The sequence below is a fragment of the Lactuca serriola genome, chromosome 5, assembly GCF_051521515.1.
Source record: "Lactuca serriola cultivar US96UC23 chromosome 5, Lser_US96UC23_V15, whole genome shotgun sequence".
NCBI classification, from domain to species: domain Eukaryota; kingdom Viridiplantae; phylum Streptophyta; class Magnoliopsida; order Asterales; family Asteraceae; genus Lactuca; species Lactuca serriola.
In genome coordinates, this window is record NC_136412.1 from 129,600,575 (window position 1) to 129,620,901 (window position 20,327).

A 20,327-nucleotide genomic window follows, 5' to 3' on the forward strand; every position below is an offset into this window, starting at 1 on the left:
GGCAGCACACGGTCAGCCGCACAGACTCATTCATAATATAGTGTGGCAACACACGGTCAGCCGCACACTCACGTGTGCGGCCGCACACATATGTGTGCGGTTACCCAAACAATTGATTATGAGAATTCAACAGCAAACAATAGAAAATTTTATGAAAGTAATTAAAAATTCAGCAGTGTTCATGAGAATTACCGAGTAAAAGCTATGTTTTCACAAAAATTTAATGGAATTTTTCAAAGAGTTTGAGTGAGAAAAGGTGTGTGCGCGATTGAAGCAAGGAATAGTGACGATACATATTTCACCGCACACACACTATATATATACACAGAATTTTCACTTCCTCCCCCTTGTCCTTTAATTATTTATCCCAAAACCCCTTTCACTCACAATTTTCTCAAAAATGAATTATTTTGAGGATTAATAAAATATTAATTTCAAAGTTCCAAAAAAAAATTAAAATAAAAAATAAAGAATAAAAAATAAAAAATAAAAATAAAAATAAAAATAGGAACTAAAATGAAATTGGAAATCCTATTGACGACAAAAATCAATTTAAACCTATATAAATTGTTTTAACCTGTTGAGGTTTAAGGATCAAAGTTTTTAAACAACCTTTATCCACTTGTCGGTACCTTCTATCTTCACGTCTTTGTCTGGTCGATCGTCGGTATTGCTGTCCACTTAAACATGAAAAATTGTGATAAAATTAGGACATACTATAAGTGACAAGACAATGTGATCCTAAGTTGTAGATACTATATCTTAAGGACCATTCAGATGACGACGACTAGGGATATTGTTGTCCACCTAAATTGAGCAGCGAGATCTATAGACAATCTTTCAGTGTTCAATTTTAATTGTACTGGAACATGTTTCCCACTTCCTGATATGCCCCAGTAATCAAAGACTTCCAGAGTACTCCTTACATTGGGTGAGCAGACAATCATTGAGAGAGAAGATAGATTTAGAATGCATATGCTATACACCCAGGTCGGATCTCTTCTAATCACGCAGAGGGTGAAACATATGACTAACTGAGGTTTTAGAGGGATTAAGAAGAAGAATGGTCCATATACTGTGTACCAGGTCGGATTGTGAGTCACACAAAGGAGACAGTATATGGCTAATAGATAGAAAGAGTTACATAGATAGAAGATGCAGAGAAATAGAGTTGCATATGTTACAGTCCAGGTCGGATCCTTCGATCACGCAGAGGAGGCAATATATGACTAACAGAAGAAAGAAAGAAAATGATTTTCTACAGACCTAATTTATCGGAATTTACCAGTCACCCCATCCAACCGGAATTAAGGACAAAATCCGCACATCAAGGAAAAGTTAATCCACGGTTCCAGATACGGGTTCATTTAATGTGACAAGTAGATTCCCATATATATCTCTCTGCTCATCCTATCCAAGCGTCGTATTGTTAGGCTAAACGGAACTATCTAGGTCAAGATTTGTCAAGTCTCTAGATTCCTTAAGTTCATCTGCACCTAGTCAAGTCCATTAAAATCCTTCGTGCCTACCAACGCATCGAACCAGAGCATAGACCCTTCAATTTTGGGTACGTTACGCAGACTCAGGTTACCTGTTATCACAGTATCATATCACTTCCCCCAAACATCTCCCTCAAACATAATTTCTAATTTTTAATGTTTTTGGATTTTCTATTTTTTTAATGTTTCTCCCCCTAAATTTGTGCATAAAAATAAAATAAAATAAAATGCGCAAATTTATCCAAAAAAAAATTAATCTTCAAAACGAATCATTTTTAGAAAATTAACCAGCACATCGTATTGAGCTTTGTTAAATGGCTTGGTGAACAGATCTGCTACATTATTATTAGAGCGGACCTGCTCTAGCCGAATGAGCAAACGCTCATAACATTCTCGAATAAAATGAATCTTGATGTCGATGTGTTTGGTTTTTGAGTGCAGGACCGGGTTTTTGGCAATTTGGATCGCAGCCTCATTATCACAAAAAAGAGGGGTTTCTTGAAAATTCAAACCGTAGTCCAACAGCTGATGTTGGATCCAAATGACTTGAGAACAACAAGCAGATGCAGCAACATATTCCGCTTCTGCTGTTGAGGTTGAGACTGTGTGCTGCTTCTTGCACTGCCATGACACCAGCCTATCTCCCAGAAATTGGCATCCTCCTGAAGTCGATTTTCTATCAAGCTCAAACCTGCAATAGTTGCTGTCAGCAAAAGCATAAAGATCAAATTCGGGATTTTTCGGATACCAAAGACCCAGTTTTGGGCACCCTTTGAGATACCGAAAAATCCTTTTAACAGCAACTAAATGAGAGAGTTTAGGATTAGCTTGGTAGCGAGCACATTGACAGACCGCAAACATGACATCTGGGCAACTAGCAGTCAGATACATGAGTGATCTGATCATTGATCGATTATGTCACACCCCGAAAACCAAAGGCGGAAACGTTTCCGGGGTTGACTCCATGTTGAGTATCAAATCCAATGTACATAGTAATCACAGTAAACAACCATTACATTACATATATATGAAAGTTTACATTTGATTCGAAAAGTAAATTGTACAAAAGTTATACATATATCATATGAACAAAACGAGATGAGTCTTCCATGCACTCCGTCTTCACCAAAAGAGATCACTGGGTACCTGTCTAATTCGGACCTGAGAATACAAGCAGTTTGAAAATCAGCATAAAGCTGGTGAGTTCATAAACAGTTTTGTTTTATGAAAATGTATTGGTTTCCTTTAGTTTTCCGAAAAAGTTTGTCATCCAAGAAAATCCCATATTTTCTTATGTAAAGTTAGTTTAGTTATCTTTCGTTACAGTTCAGTTATGCATTACATGTTAACCCCAGGAAAATCCCATATTTTCCTAAATGTCAGATTTACTGAATAAGACAGAGTATAGTTTAATACACAAAACTATATTTTGAAAATCATAAGATTACTATCCCGAATGCGATATGAAATACCATAATATACACGAACTGTAGATTGAAAGTAGTTTGAAAACCTTGGGACTAACATCCCGAACTAGTTACAAGATAGTTTGATAAAACCATGGGATCACTATTCCGAAACTAGATATAAGATAGATGGATAAAGCCATGGGATTATCATCCCGTACAAGATATAGTTCAAAACCATGGGATTACCATCCCGAACAAGATATAGATTCAAAAATCGAAGCTGTGAATAAACTTATATTAATACATATTGTGAGTCGGGTAACCATGCTGATATAACAACGAGACCTCCTTGACATTTGTCAGACGTCGGACGATATCCAGAATTTGTCATCCTAGGCGTGCCCGCCTAACTGTAGCTAGCAGTTAAGATGTGGGATTGTCAGTCCCGAATAGATCTATTCACAAATTCCTCGCTCTCCCTCCAGGAGACTCTGGTTACACTTCCGCGGAGGATTTATTGATCATCCATAAAGGGTAGTGACTACTCACAAACTAGTACTAAACTATTCACAGGAATCTCATACAATATCAAACATACAAAGATTATGATACATAATACAGTGAAAATAGATACATACTATGAAATTATCTGGCAATACATTCAAATGATACGGAGATAAACTGAATCAGACATAGTTTATCTAATAACTTTATACAGATATCAGTACATGATATAAAGAGAAATATAGAACCCTAAATTATTCCCATAATAATTTGATTAGTTTGGTTATTTTCTTAACTAAAATTCATTTAGTTGTAATTGATAAATCATTCCTTATGCTCAGCATAATACATAAGGAGTAAAAATGTCTATAAAGTTGCCAGATATTATTTGAAATAGATCAATGTTATAATTCAAAAACAATTATAGTTTGCTTGTATTCCCCCCCTGAAAACATTGAAAAACACGGAAAAGGGCGTAGGGGTATGAACTCACCGGACGAGAAATGTGACGATTTGGATGCTAAGTGTTGGTCCGGGGCTTGCAAACACATGAGGTTCCTAAGTATAATGTAAAGATACACATTTGTATCTAATTAGGACTTAGATTGATTATATGGTAGGGACAATTTCTTCTAGTCGCGAAAACACCCCGCTACAAGTGTTTGGAGGGACCCGGGGGACATTTAGGGACACATAAAGTTAGGATAATGAATTGGGACTTCAAAGGAACACTCCTTAGGGAGTTTACGGCCACAAAGACCCTCTGCCCATGAGTTTATGGCCGTAAACTCATGGTGGGGTGAGTTAAGGGCAAAAATGGCTTAAATCACTTAAGGGAATTTTTCTAGGTTTGGATTTAAAGGCTTGGAATGGATTTAAAACATCAAAATGACATATTTTTTGGAGTTTACGGCCTAGCATAGGCTCCTGGCCATAAACTCCTTAATACTCTTGAAAATGGTGTTAAATGATGCTAAAACAAATCACATGTGATTGGAAAAATTGTTTCAAGGCTCTACATGCATTTTCTTGATGTTTTGAAGAGATTTTTGGAGTTTACGGCCTATTAGACCCCTCTCATGAAAGTAAACTCTCTTAGAGAGTATTTCCATGTGTTTTAAAGCCAAAAACTTGTTTGTATGGACTTCTAAAATTTATTCCAAGGCTTTAGGGGTGTTATACGGGCTTTTTGACACTTTAAAATGAATTTTTACCATATTTTAAGGAGTTTACGGCCCAAGATTTTGCCTAGGCCGTAAACTCACAATAACCCCTCAAAATTTATGTTTCAAGTGTCCAAATGCTAAAACCAATATTCTATAATTCATCTCTAAGCCTTATTAGTGATTTGGAAGGGTTTAAGGTCAAGAAAACCCTATAAACATGAGTTTACGGCCCAAGCTTGTGCCTTGGTCGTAAACTCCTTCAAATCCATTAAAATCCATGATTAAAATGTTATAAGTCCAATTCATGAAGCCATTAAGCCATATCTAAAGTCCAAATGTGTTTAGGAAGGGTTTTAGGGCTTAAAAACCCCTTAACTATGAGTTTACGGCCTAAGCTTAATCCATGGCCGTAAACTCACATTCAAGGCTTTAAATCATGATTAAATCCCTAATTTGGAAGCCAAATATGCTATAGGTTAAGGTTAGGAAGGTACCTTAGGGATTTGAGGCCTTAAAATTGAGTTTTGGACCCTTAAACTTTGGATTTTAGGAGAGAGGTTAGAGAGAGAGTAGAGAGAGAGGGAAAAAGCTTCAAATGAAAGGTTTAACTTGTTTATATAGTTCCCAAAACTTGGACATGGTGGAATTCTACCCGATACCGGCCTTAAACGAGGCTTTAGGTCGTACACGATTAAGTTTCCGTCACCCGGCGGGGACGTTTTTAAAACTTATGAAATAAATATTTTGGGCTAAATACATGAGTTCCTAAAGGGTTTGGACACTCATTGGATGATAATAAACATATAACTTTAATTAACTTAACCCAAAACGACATCGGGACGTTTCGATATACGACGAGTTATACGGGTAGATTGGATTTTCGGCGATAGAAAACTTCAGGTTGTTACAGATAATGAGTCTGATCTATGGATTCACCCTCAATATCAGGAGTCAGAAGAGGTCGTTCCACATGGGTGTAAGAGCAGGTTTTGCGTCTCGAAACCCGAACTTCTCCAGTACATCATCCACATATTTTTCTTGATGAATAAGGATTCCGGCTGAAGATTGTTGAACCTGAAGCCCCAAAAACATGGTCATTTCCCCAAGCGAACTCATCTCGAACCGCTTCTTCATCACTGCTTCAAATTCTTTGCGAAGCTAGTGGCTTGTCGATCCAAAAATGATGTCGTCCACATAAATTTGAACAAGAATTTGATCTGGACCGACATGTTTGAGGAATAAGGTTTGATCAATGGTACCTCGGGAATAACCATGGTTGAGCAAATGCTGAGTTAGAGTAGCATACCAAGCTCTAAGAGCTTGATGCAATCCATACAAAGCTTTGTCTAACTTGTAAACATGGTTGGGAAGGGTTGAGTTAGCAAAACCAGGTGGTTGGTCAATGTAAATCTCCTCCTTGACCTTGCCGTACAAGAATGTCGTCTTGACATCCATTTGGTACACAGTGAAGTTCATGTATGAAGCATAAGCAAGGAAGATACGAATAGCTTCTAAACGAGCAACCAGAGCATAAACTTTCATATAATTAAGACCCTCAACCTGTCGAAACCCTCGAAACACCAATCTTGCCTTGTTGCGCACAATGACACCTGAATCGTCTTGTTTATTTCGAAATACCCAACGAGTATCAAGAGATTTCTTTCCTTTTGGTAGCTCCACCAATTTCCAAACTCCAAGTTTCTCAAATTGGTTTAATTCATCATGCATGGCTTCAACCCAGCTAGGCTCATTCAGAGGCATTTCGACAGATTTGGGCTCTATTTGAGATATGAAGCAAGAATAGAGACATGTGTTAACATCCCCACTTCTACTTCTCGTTTGAACACCGTCGCCCAGCCGGCCAATGACGTTCTCTATCGGATGATCTTGCTGAATACGTGTAGGGATCTGGTAGCTAATATCATTCACAGAAACAGGAAGATTATGAATATTAACCGCTCCATCATTTGATGTATGATTCGTATAGGATGAACAAGGTTCGTTTGAAGAATCTGCTACAAACTCTTCTGCAATATTTTTTGGAAAGAGAAGTTCCATCAGATTTGAAGTTACAGCGGAAGTCTCGTGGTTCATAAACTCTCTTTCCATCGGAGTTAAGGGAGTAACAATAGCATCATGAGAAGGTTGTTGAGGAGACTCAGAAGATTCAAAATGAGCGGAGGGTACCAATGGAGGATCAGAGGAAATCAATGGTGGTTGGTAGACAACTTCATCTTCTTCGTCTTCACTAGGAATCTTCGAATTGGATGTAGATCCTTCTTGATTATCTGAGGACACATTGAATGATTTGAAAAGAGATGTGTGTAGTCAAATAACCAATCAGGACCCACTCTTGCATCTGTCTCATTTTCCTCGAGCCAACGAACATCAAAGGATTCTATAATCTATTTAGTTGTCTTATTGTAGACCCTGTACGTAGTTCGAGCAACATATCCAACAAAGTAACAGTCGTCGGCTTTGGCATTGAATTTGGGGTTGGATTCTAAGTGGAGAAGGGTGAAAGGGCAGCCAAATACTCGGAAATGACTGACAGATGGCTCGTGTCCAAATAGAATCTCATATGGTGTCTTCATTCTGGCTTTGTTGATTAGCACATGATTCTGAACATAACACGCGGTGTTAATCGCCTCTGCCCAAAAGAATACAGGAAGCTTGGAATCACATAGTATCGTCCTTGCGGCATCTTTTAGAGTTCGATTCCGACTTTCGGCAACCCCGTTTTGTTGAGGTGTTCGAACAGAATTGAACTGACGCACAATCCCTTTCTCAGCGCAAAAGTGATCAAGAACAGTGTTCTTGAATTCTGTTCTGTTATCGGTATGCAACGCTTTCACTCGATTTTTAGTCTAATTTACAATCATCACAATGAATCTTTGGATAAGGTCAGCAATTCCAGCTTTGTTAGACAGAAAGAACACCCAAGTAAAACGAGAGTAATCATCTATCACAACAAGGCAGAAATAGTTATGATTGATGTTTTGAACATTAACCGGACCAAATAAATCCATATGCAATAACTCGAGCACTTGACTTATGGAGTTTATTTGATTTGAAAAGTGTGGTTTTCGATGATGTTTTCCCTGAGCGCATGAAACACATTTTTCAAAAGTAATGAAATCTTTGATGGGAAGCCCGCGGACCAATTCGTTTTTCGCAAGCTGATTCAAGTTCTTTGCATTTGCATGACCGAGATGATGATTCCATAACATTGCATTTTGTTCAGAAGCTTTGGAGAAGAGATAAGTGACTTCATCAAGAATATTGTTGTTCATGTCTATAATGTAGGCATTTCCATCCCGCTTAGATCTTACAAGAATCCAGTCTTTAGGGATGACAACACCAGGCTTTAGGATCAGACACTCCTTATCTGTGAAATGAGTAGAGTAACCCTTATCGCAAATCTGGGATACACTCAGCAACCTGTGCTTTAGTTTTGGAGCAAAGTTAACATTTTCAAAATTCAGCACTCCATTTGTGACAGTTCCTTTTTGAGTAATTTTTCCATCCTCTCCGCCCGCAAAAGAAACATATCCCCCATTAAAAGTTTGAATGTCGTGCAATTGGGATATGTCTCCAGTCATGTGCCAGGAGCAACCACTGTCGACATACCAAGGTCTGGCGACATTCCTCTGCAACTGTCCCTGCACGATGAATGGAATCATTTAGTTTTGGGAACCCAGGTCATCACAATCCTGGGTTGACTCTTTCCTTTTACTAAATGTTCATTTGATTCTTTCTTGGCTTTTGAATTAGAGGGAAATGGAGATAGATTTGAAAAAGATTTTGGAATCCACTGAAGGTTCATTTTTGAAAATTTGTTAGTTTGCTTCGAACCGGTGGATTTTCTACTTGAAGAGTTAGAAAATCCTATCCTGTTCTTTGACAAATTCGACATAGGCTTAGCCTGAGTTGATTTTGGCAAACATCTGTTATTTTTACGAAAAACCTATTTATTCTCTTGAAATTTTTTGTTTAATGTTGTATTCAAGTCTCCATTTCTAGAATGAGATCTGGGAATTTTTCTAGTTAAAGATCGTGCCCGAAATTCATTCTGCCCTCTTTTTGTTGTATGAGATACAAACATCCGGTTTGTATAATTTCTTGCAATGTGTCCAGCAGTGCCATAGTTAAAACAAATTTGCTTGTTTTTAATAGTTTTGGCACTGCTGTTGACAACGTTATTCTTTCGTTTTCCATTTTTAACACTTTTACACTTCCAAGATCCATCACATGATTTAGTAACAGATGTGTTAGATGCAGAAACATGTAAAACAGGTTTAGGAGTTTGATCAGAAACAACACTATGAGAAACAACATTATCAGATTGAAATAAAATACCACCCAACACAAAAATACTTGTGTTTGATTTTGACACAGATTCATTATTGAAATTAACACCAGACTCAATCACAACATTATTTGACTCAAAAGATTCAGCTGCATGCTCCCCCTGAACTATGAAAATATCTGCACTTGAGGTAGAAATGTTAGTATGCAAACTCTCATAATTAGACTGTATTTCCTGCTCAGAAGCTGACTTTCCATACACCATGCAAGGTTCTCTGTCAATTTCTTCTTGAGACAGGGGAATAGCAATATAATTGTGATTGAAAGGAGGAGGGACACTCTCAAAACCTAATCCGACTTTTATTTGATTACCATGAGTGATATCTCTCCAGTGCGATTGACCTTCGATTAATTTTGCAATTTTTTCACTTGACCCATCGAATTTTTTGAAATTAAATTCAGCCTTTTCAAAACAATTTTTCAATGTGTCAAGCTCCATGGTTACAACAACAAGTTTTCTTTTGAGATGATCATAGTTCTCGCATTTGTTGCTGTAATCTTCTTGCAATTTTTTAAAGTCTTTTCTTTTATTTTCTAATTGAGTTTTTAAGGGCTTTTGATTTTTTCTAAGAGTATATCCCTCATATTTCAAGTCCTAGTTCTCTCTTTTGATTATCTCAATTTGATCTCTCAAAAACTTAACAGTTTTAATACAAGATTGAGAACAACCGAATTCACTAACCTCAGATTTGACTGGTTCAGGAGTGGTCTATACCATGAATGCAAATTGCAAATTCATCATCTCCTCCTCTGGATCTGCTTCCATTTCTTCACTTGCATCCTTGACTTGAGCAAGATTTTCCTTTTCAGGTCCCGAAATGTTTAGAGCCTGAACTTGATCTTCCCAATTGAACGATTGAGCTACCATTGCCATGTTTGCATACTGATTGTTTGAATATGATCCTCTGTTGTCGCTGTGAACGTAAGTTACTGGCACCAAGGTTCTTTCGGAGTTTTCTCGTTGATTGGGTTTTGGACATTCCCTTGCAAGGTGTCCTGGTTTGTGACAATTATAACAACATAACTTTCCTTTGCTAAACCCCATCTTTTTATCTGAATTTACACCCCATTTGTTCTTTCCAGTCTTTTTTGAGAATTGTTTAGCCCTGAATACTGCCATTGCCATTTGCCAAGTAATATACATCTCTTCTACATCTTCAGGATGGATTTGATCAAGATCAGTGAATGAGAGTTGTGGAGAGAGCTCTCCAGCAACAAATGCATTGTAGCAGTTCACTAATCCAGTAGCTAGAGCCATATTTTCCTCCTTTTCCTTTGTAAACGAACTTTGGGAACCAATTCCATGAGATTGAACTGAAACACCTGTGGAAGGACTAACACTAGAACCAACTTGAGATATGTTTTTAGGGATTTGAGTTTGTTGCATTTTAGGTATGATGTATGGTATGTTTTGATGGACTGCATGAGGTTGAACTTGGGGAACCTGGATTTGAGTATTTTGATGAGTGGTGAAGCTTGGAAAAGCGATGTTGTTATTTTGAATTCCAAGATTGGCTGTACAATACGAATTGACATGGTTGATTTCTCTTTGTTTATCATCAAGATCGCAAGCTTTGATGATTACCATTGTTTCAGACAAGCTTAAACAATTCAGGTCTTTTGTCTTTTTGATCACCGAGACATTCATGTCCCATGATTTTGGAAGAGAATTTAGTAGCTTCTTGTTGATTTCAGACCTAGTAACCATCACACACGTGGAGCTCATTTCAGTGGTTAATGTGCTAAATCTTTGCAATTGATTTTCCAATGTTTCTCCCAATACATAATTGAACATGTTAAATTTCTGTCGGAGCATGTCTTGTCGGCTTTGCTTCATATCTTCATTTCCTTCATAAACTTCTATGAGCGCTACCCACAATGCTTTTGCTGATGTATATTCACGAAATCCTTGTGCAATCTTAGGAGACAACGCCATAGTGAGTGTGGCAAGTGCCTTTTCTTGTTCTTCAACTCTTTCAAAGTCATCATCAGTGTAATTTTCAATCTGTTTCTCAATTACCGTACCATCTTCTAGAGTGGAAGTAATCCTAATTGGTCCTCTTAAGATACTTCTCCAAATTTTGAAATCCTTCATTTTGATGTATTTTTCAATTCGATATTTCCATTCAGGAAATCCTTCAGCTGATAGAAATCTAGGAATACGAGTAGTGGTTGCCATAATTGCATCCAAATCATGATGAGCAATCATGCTTTGAGATTCCATACTAAATTTCAATCGTACACCCAACCACAAAAAAATACTAACAACAAATATTTTTAGCCGCACACTCTGACAGCACACAGGATTCAGCCGCACACTGTGACAACAAACAGGATTCAGCCGAACACTCTGACATCAAACAAATCCAACAACATACACTTTCAACCGCACACGAGTATCAGCACACACCAACCGCACACACTTCAACAACAAACTCCTAGCCGCACACGCTTCAACAGATACGCTCCACCGCACACACACTTTAACAACAAACCTTCAACAGTAAGCAACAAACCTTCATTAGTTAGCAGCAAACCAAAAAAAAATTATTTTCTTATGAAATTTGATTTCAGACTTTTGCAAACCAAAAACAAGTCAACTATCAATCCTTTGAACAAAAATACTTCAATTGATACCAAAATGGCTCTGATACCAATTGTAAGTCCCACATCTAATGATCCAATTCAGTAATCAATGAAGTTGATTGTAATAAAGGAGAGATGTAGAAGAAGAAGAACTAAAATCAAGCATGCACACATCTATATTCAGTAAATGTCAAGTACATCTTAAGAAAAGTAGAACTACTGTAGAGTTCTGACACAAAGCAACAAGTAAAAACTGACACAACGCAGTTGCTTTAAATAGTACTCCTTCTACCAGCACAAGAGTGTGCAGCCGAACACATGTGTGCGACTGCACATACATGTGTGGCAGCACACATTACAAGACAACACACAATCGCTGCAAAAATGACACTATCACCTATACAAAATGATGCCTAGCTCAAACCACAAAATTATATTCTTTCAACTTAATCAAGAAATTAGCCAACTAATCACCACAAATACATTTAAACTCATGAATAAAAACATACAAGTAGTGATAAGATGTTAAAACACAAAACATTCCAATAAAGATTTAAGAACATGTTCATGGATTCTTCAACATTCAACAAAAGTTCAAAGGATTCAACAAAAGTCAACCAAGATTAGTTTAGCCAATCATGGCTAAACTCAAAGAAACAAAGTTGGAGAAGATTATACCAAACATTAAACAAGAATCAAGAGGAGAAAAGATGATGTTCTTGAGGTATTCTTGGCCTTCAAAAATCTTCAAAACTCTAGAGAGAATGCTAAAAAATCGGATGTCTAAATGGGCACCAACCTTCCTCAAATATCCCAAAAGAAGAATTTCCGGAATTTCTTCTACAGGAGGTTGCACGACCAGCGTGTTGTTGCGAGTGTGGGTTGCACGGGTGGTCCCTAAATGTTGCATCCTTGAGGTTTGGGCCTCCATAGCTTAGCCCACTTGGCCTAGTTCGAGTCCAATCAGATTCTAGCCCATTTTTCTTTAAGTTCACTTCATTTTAAGCCTAATTTGGCTTCTCTAAATGATCCATAGCTTCCATAGCTCGAATATTCTCCCGCATCTTGCAATTTTAAAGTTCATTTTCTCCAAGCCTTCAAATAATCATCAAGCCCACTCCATGCATCAACTCCATTATCACCAAGCCTATAACTTTCGACTTCCTCTTATTCCAATCACTTTCCATACGTCCCGAACATTCCCGCTCCATTAATCTCCATGAAATATGGAATAAAGCTCACGAAACTAGAAAGTACCCGAAATAGTCATAAAATAACAAAAAGGAAAATATACATGGAAATTAACTAGATTATGGATGAAATATGCTAAAATAAACTATAAAAGAAGTTAATAAAATGAAACTATCAATTGGACTAATGAGAAGATGACACATGGAGGCTAGTGGGCACACTTGACCCACTTGTGGGGTAGAATATCCTTAAATATTTCTCTTAATAAAATAAGGATTTTATAATTAATAAATCCTTGGGATATGAATAAAATATGAGTTTAGGGAGTTTAAAATGATAAAAATATGAATTTGGTGAAAAATCCACGTCAAAAACGTCAAAAACGGGCTTAACAGGAGAAAGTAGTCGAAAACCGGACAAGAGGAGCGAACCTGCGAGGGTTCGATTCTTTGAGTTGAGGACCGTGAGTGAGAAGAAAGAACCGAAGGAGGGCTTGGGTCCGAAGGTGTTAGGAGCAAAGGTGGGTGTCGGAGGCTATGTTTGGTTCAGAAGGTGACCTTCAGTTCTAAAGTAGTTCGGTCATAAGAAGCTTTTGTCCAGATAAGGTGTTTCGCTTCTTAGGGTTTCGCTTCCAAGAGGCTCGATTCCATTAGGGTTTCGGTCCTATAGGGCTGTTTTCAAGTAAGCATCCCGTTTTGAGTGATTTTTGGCCATGTTTAGGGTCAGGATGACCCAGATGACTATAAAAAGTTGAGAGAGATTTTGAAAGAGTTGGGAGAGATTTTGGAGAGATTTGATTTTAGACAATATTAGCATATAGTCTCGCAATGCAAGGTTCGTGAACCCCATTATACTTCGTTTATGATTATATTAAGTCCCCAAAAGGGTCCATAGTTGTCTTTTGATAATTTAACTCCCTTCTTAGGGTCTTACATTGTTCAACACATAAAATATCCGAGACACTTGAATTCTTGACATACAAATGTACATTTTCATAGAATAAATTTTAATCATACAAGTACTAGTTATGTTTGACTAGTTTGACTTGTTGACTTTGACTTTGACTTGAATTTGATGGTTGTCACATTATCCCCCCGTTAGAAGGAATTTCGTCCCGAAATTTGTGTTTTGAGTGGGACTTCAAGGGTTGGGGAATAGATGTGGATATTATTGCTTCATTTGGTCCTCACGTTCCTAAGTAAATTCGGGTCCTCTATTGGGGTTCCAACGGACCTTTATGATGGGAATGCGGCTTTTTTTCGTCGATTTGACCTCTTGATCCATGATTTCAACAGGTTCCTCTATGAAGTGGAGGTTATCATTGATCTCAATTTCTTCCAAGGGAATGACAAGGATCTCATCAGACAAACATTTCTTTAAGTTTGACACATGAAAGGTTGGGTGAACGTGGTTGAGTTCCTCGGGTAATCGTAGCTTGTATGCCACCAGGCCAATCCTGGCGAGAATTTCAAATGGTCCGATATACCTTGGATTTAGTTTTCCACGTTTTCCAAAACGTATTAATCCCCTCCAAGGTGATAATTTTTGTAGTACTCAATACCCAACTTGGAACTCCAAAGGCTTCCGTCTCTGATCCGCATAGCTCTTTTTTCGGTCTTGCGAAGCCTTCATTCGTTCTCGAATTTGGATTATCTTCTCAGTTATTTCCCTTATGATCTCCGGGCCAGTGAGTGCGCTGTTAGGAACTTGCCCTCTTGCTAGTTGTGTATCACCCACCTCAGCCCAGCACAAGGGTGATCTGCACTTACGACCATAGAGGGCTTCGAATAGAGAAACTTTGATGCTAGTGTGATAACTATTATTGTATGAGAATTCGATAAGGGGTAAATGAGCATCCCAAGCTTTACCAAAGTCTATCACACAAGCTCTTAGCATGTCCTCTAACGTTTGAATGGTTCTTTCACTCTACCCGTCGGTCCGTGGGTGGTAGGATGTACTCATGTCCAGTCTAGTTCCCATAGATTTCTATAGTGACTACCAGACTCGTGACGTGAACCAACTATCTCTATCGGAGATAATGGATATCGGTACTTCGTGAAGTCGCACAACTTCTTTAATGTAGATGCTTGTCAGTTTCTCCATTTTTTCTGTTTCTTTTATTGGTAGGAAGTGTGTGGATTTGGTTAATCTGTCGACGATTACCCAAATGGTGTCAAGTCCACCCGTTGTCTTAGGTAACTTGGTAAGGAAATCCATTGTAATCCGCTCCCACTTCCACTCGGGTATCTCTGGCTGTTGAAGTAGTCCCGAGGGCTTTTGATATTCCACCTTACCCTTGGCGCAAGTCAGGCACTTGCCCACAAAGGTAGCTATTTCGGCTTTCATGTTCGACCACCAATATAGATTCTTGAGTTCTAAGTACATTTTTTCTGAACCGGGATGCACGGAGTAACGAATTTTATGAGCTTCGTTCATGAAAACGTCCCTGAATCCACCAAATTTTGGTGTCCAGATCCGGTTCATGAGACAACGAACCCCGTCATACCTGACTTCGAGATTTTTGTCCATTCCTCTCAACGCTTCACCTACCACGTTCTCAGGTTTTAAGGCTTCTTCCTATGCCTCTATGAGACAATGCACGATATCTTGCAGAATGAAGGATTATATGATCCCTAATCTAAAGGACGCGTCATTGACTACGTCAGAGTTCGACAATGGCTTATGAGAGCTATGTTTTCTAATCGGATTTTGAAGTCGTACTTGCATTTATATTTATTAGACTTATCCAAGTGGGAGACTGTTGGATTAGGTGTCTAAGCAAATAACTATAATTTGTATGTACTTGAACCGATAGTAGCATGGTCCTTTTGGGTTGCCTTCACCATAGCAATTTGATAGGATGAATTATGGAGATTGAGGTTAATTATTATTTATTAACATATTAAAAGAATAATATATTAATTGAGAAATTAAATTATTTAATTAGTATCAATCAAAAATTAATTTGGTGATCAAAAGAGACTAATTAAATTACGGGGACTTGTAGTTGTTACGTAATCAATTAGGAATTATAGAACCATAATGATATGAAAATGATGAACACAAGATCTAAATAATGTATGTTTGGCTCGATTATGCTTTCAATGAGTACATAGTGTTTTAGACAATTACATGAAAGTTCTTATCTAACTCTAGTACTGAACACCTATTTATAGGGAACTAGAAAGCACACAAAAAGTATAAGGGACTAGACTTGAAAAGCTTCGACAATAAAGTACCCTTATAATAACATTACATATTAACGAAACTATCCCTTGACCTTCCACACCTCACAACTAATTTCGACATCAACATTCTACCCCTTTGTGAGAAGTGTCGAACCTAGGTCGTTAGCATCTGGATAGCTTGATGCATCGAACTCCGAATCTCTGCACACCAATTCATCACCTTCTTCAATTCAACCTTATCTCCATCATTGTTCTTCTTAAAATTATTCATACAAACAATGAAGTTCATATATTGTGCAGTAGTATACCTTTCTACAATGCATGCTTGGAACAAAAACTTCGTCTTCCTTCTCTTCTTGATTTTACCAACAAAGATTATCCCAAGTGGATTCAGACAAATCTCTCCATCATCATAAGGCTTCAAATCATCTTTACTCTTCAATAAAGATTGAGGTACATTAATCCCTTTACACATAGTCAAAGCTAATTTGACATCTGTCAAGGCTAAACAATAGTAATAATTGTCGATGAATAGCTTGATATGAGAAAAACCCAGCTGATAATATTCTTTGCTTGTAACCTAAAGTTTCGTGTCATCATTGACTTTAAGAATCTTCCCGATATAGATTAAGTCATTCAGATTCATAAGAGGGAAATCAACAACAGAAAAGTTGATAGTGGTATTGTTTTCTCTGACCATATAATATAGAAAATTTTGAAGTACAACCTCAAATAGAACATATTTGGAAATACTCAAAACTCGAACTATCTTGACAAGTGACCAAACTTCATCTTCTTCTTTCCCAAGTACAACATGAAATCGAATCCTTAGTCTCTTGTACTCTTCCTTATCTTTGAACTTGTCAACAATCTGATATTGAGAAGTAATAAACATCATCTTCTTGATAGGAAAGTCCTACTGATTCATGGCTGAATTCTCAATTGCATAACTCCTCTTTGGTTTCTTTTCAAAGTCATGCATTTCACCATATACTACCCTAGCTTCAATGTTCTTATAGTTATGTACTTTCCTTGGATCACCTTTGTTCAATGTTGGTTGATCATTTTGACAAAGCCTAAGAATGCTTTGAATTTGTCATTGTTTTTCTATTTCAGATTCAATAGCTATTTTTCTTTCTTCCTTCGTCTGTTCAATACTAGCACCCTTCCCTTTGCCTTTATCAGCTTCAATAGGCTTAGGTTTCGAAGAAGAGATGGAACCACCAATTACAATCCCTTTCACCAAAGGTATTTTTGTTGTTGTTGTTGAAATAATAGGATCACTCTTCTTTGGCATAGTTGTCGGAATTTGAGTAGTCAAGAATTTTCCCATAACTTTCGCATCTTCACTTGACTTGCCAAATGCTCCTTCATATTTTCTTAAACCAAAAATTTTCATTTCTCCCCCTTACACCCCTGTGGGAACAGGTGGGCCATCAGTTGGTAGTAAGTTTAGGAGTTTCGAAAGTGGAGCCAATTCAGAATGAATTGTCGACTCAAGCAACTGAAACTTCTGAGTTAAAAACTTAGGAGTGAACAAGCTTGAGGAACCATACTTTGAAACCATTTCTTTCAACTCAACCAAAATCGAATAAATCTTCCCAAAATTATTTAAATCAACCTCAGCCTTCACATCTGTCTTCGGAAGCATATAATTGTAACACTTAGCAATTTTCGTTACTACACCAACAAAAATTTCTACCTTTATGAGAAGAGAAGAATAGTGGTGTGTGAAATCCGTTATCTCCTTTTCTATGTCTAATTGTAACTCTTCAATTTTTTGATTGACATCTTCTCGTATGGTCTTTACATCTTGAACGAAAAGAACATGACGTTCCTTCACAACAACTTTCAACTTTTTCAATTCGCCATTAAAGGTCTCAGATTGAGCCTTGACCCTTAACTCGTTATTCTTGTCGAGCTGATCAAGTTTACTTTGGTGTATTCGGCGCTCTATGACTTCGGCTCGTGATTCAGCCAGTGCTTGTAGTAGGGTTTCATGGTTTCTCTCAGATCTCTCATGAGCATCTTCTAGACGAATGGTGCGGATGGTATGCATTCTCGCATCGGCGACAACTTCGGTGATCTGATGTAGGGCTGTCCTGCCTTGAATCTCATTATGGGCCACTCTGCAGACCAAGATTGGGAAGATTCTGTCTGCTGAGCCCCCATCGCTCAGGTCATAAAAGCTTCGGTCGCCATTAAATGGCATGGGCTGATCTTGTCCCTGGCTCCATGTTTCCAAGCATTCCACCCACTCAGGCGTCGGGCCATGAAAAGCCGGACGAGGGTTAGGAATTGGAACGGGAGCTGCTCGGGGTAGTTTTCAACCTCGGGTTCAGAATTAGCATCGTCCGAAAGGTCTTCATCATGGTGATCATTCAAAGGGATAGGATGATCATTCTCTGGTTCTTCTTCAAATCAAGCAGCAATGACTTCGTTCGGAAGATACTGGTTGCCGTGGGGGTGGAGTCCAGCCATGTTATCTACGCGAGAATTGGGGTAAGAAAATAATTGTTAGACAAACTATCTAGATAATTATTTAGAAAATCTTCATTAGTCACATTGCTATTTGTGAAGTGCATACCATTTATATGTAATCGAAACAGGATAGGCCTTTGAATAAGTGACCTTAACTCCAAATTCACACAGAATAGGGGTAAAGTAAAATTTTCACAGATTCTAAGTCTATAACATCCTACTTACATATAGCCTTAGTGTATCCACTTAGCAACTATCAAATTGGTAACGAAGATCCCGTTTTAGTTCTCAAGTATAAAGTACTTATAGTAACACCAAATACCCCTATAGTGTTTTAAGTTTAAAGTTATGTTCTACTACTCTCATTGTGGTATTGTTGGTAAGATTTTAGACTTGTTACAACCACACAACTACACTTAAGCACATGCTAGTCAACCCTCGGATAATATAGTTGATCAGGCTATATCTTCCCAGTTTTGAACATATGTCTCTAAGTCCACCTGTGTTGCCCAACAATCGTAATTCTTTTGTATTGTCCTAGTGACACTGATTTTAGTATGAATGCAGGCACGTATACTAAATTAAATATTTTACTATTTAAAGTGTAAACTCTTGGTCAGAGTATTTTCTTAATCCCTATGTATTTATAGTTAGTATATCTTTTATGGGTTGATATACTTAATTCACTATAAACAAAGCTCTGATACCAATCTGTCACACCCCAAAACCAAGAACGGCGGAAACGTTCTGGGGTGGAGGACGTCATGTATAGTATCACAACAATGAAAAGTAGTAAACAAGAAACAACATCATCCATTGCATTAATAATATAATTTTAATACAAGTGTTCTGTCAATTTATAATAGACACTAAAGTATAAACAAAATGAAAGATGAGTCTTGAACGAGCTCCATCTTCTCTAAACCTTGCATTGGTACCTGTCTACTATTGACCTGAGGATACAAATTATTTTGAAAGAGTTTATCAACTTTAAAGCTGGTGAGATCATAAGTATTAATGTGTCTTAATTTGTATGTAAGTATTTGTTTGACATGTAATGAAAGACTTGACAATGTTTTGAAAGAAAGTTCGTGTAAGTATGAAAATGTTTGTAAAACAACTATAAACGTTTGAAAAACCCTAGAAATCCCTATGATTCCTACTATATTAAAAGGGAGTCTTCTATCAAGACCCAACTGTTCTAAATGTAGTCTTCTACCAAGACTTAACTGTTCTAAATGTAGTCTTCTACCAAGACTTAACTGTTCTAAATGTAGTCTTCTACCAAGATTTAACTGTTCTAAATGTGGTCTTTTACCAAGACTTAACTATGCTACTATTATTATTATTATAAGACATTATATCCTTTGGTACTAAGATACTCAAATATAATTCACCTCATCGCTTATGTGAATGGGTCACAAGATAAAGGTAATAATATAAATAACCTAAGTATTACCCTTTGGTACTAGGGTAACTAATGGTGTAAACTAAAGACATCTGTAGATGTACATTTACCTCTGTTGCTAACAGTTGTCTATAGCAATAGTTAGTCCCTTAAAGTATACCTGTAATGGTATCAACCATTGACATCCGTGGATGAGCTTTTACCTCTATAGCTAACAGAGATTCTAGGAATGGTTAATCTCACAAAGTATCCTTTAGTACTAGGATATTAAATCCAATCTATCTCGTCGATTATGTGATTGAATCACAAGGTAAAGATAAGAATGAGGATTATATAACAGAATCTATACATATAAAATGTACTACTAATTCATCATATATTATCTATCTAAACGTACTCATGTAAATGTAATCATGTAAATGTACTCATGTAGATGTATCTATGTAAAAGTACTCATGTAGATGTATCTATGTAAATGTACTCATGTAGATGTATCTATGTAAATGTACTCATGTAAATGCAATCAT